Raw genomic sequence first — 793 nt, forward strand, 5'->3', positions numbered from 1 at the left:
GCTTGTGTGTGGATTTCAGTGCCAAGAAAAGGTATGCTTGCTTGTGTGTGGATTTCAGTGCCGAGGAAAGGTATGCTTGCTTGTGTGTGGATTTCAGTGCCAAGGACAGGTATGCTTGCTTGTGTGTGGATTTCAGTGCCAAGGACAGGTATGCTTGCTTGAGTGTGGATTTCAGTACCAAGGACAGGTATGCTTGCCTGTGTGTGTATTTCAGTGCCAGGGAAAGGTATGCTTGCTTGTGTGTGTGTAGATTTCAGTACCAAGGACAGGTGTGCTTGCTTGTGTGTGGATTTCAGTGCCAAGGAAAGGTATGCTTGTTTGTGTGTGTGTAGATTTCAGTACCAAGGACAGGTGTGCTTGCTTGTGTGTGGATTTCAGTGCCAAGGGAAGGTATGCTTGCTTGTGTGTGGATTTCAGTGCCGAGGAAAGGTATGCTTGCTTGTGTGTGGATTTCAGTGCCAAGGAAAGGTATGCTTGCTTGTGTGTGGATTTCAGTACCAAGGAAAGGTATGCTTGCTTGAGTGTGGAATTCAGTACTGGTTAAGTTCTTCACTTTTCAATTTGTATTGTATTGTATTGTACTGTGGATATAACTGTTAACGTTGTATTGTACCAGCGTTACTTTGGCATGTATATGTTCATTTATCAAGTCAAGTGTTTAAGATAATTGATTTGGCATTGTGGATGCGTAAACAGGAGTATCACAGGTGGCTTTAAATAGAAATAACTGGAATCAACACCTATTCTGCCTGCTGTATTCCTGGCTGGCTGGATCCTTAGTAAAAAAAAACAT

Source organism: Branchiostoma belcheri, unplaced genomic scaffold, assembly GCF_001625305.1.
Source record: "Branchiostoma belcheri isolate BF01 breed outbred unplaced genomic scaffold, Haploidv18h27 scaffold101, whole genome shotgun sequence".
Lineage (NCBI taxonomy): Eukaryota > Metazoa > Chordata > Leptocardii > Amphioxiformes > Branchiostomatidae > Branchiostoma > Branchiostoma belcheri.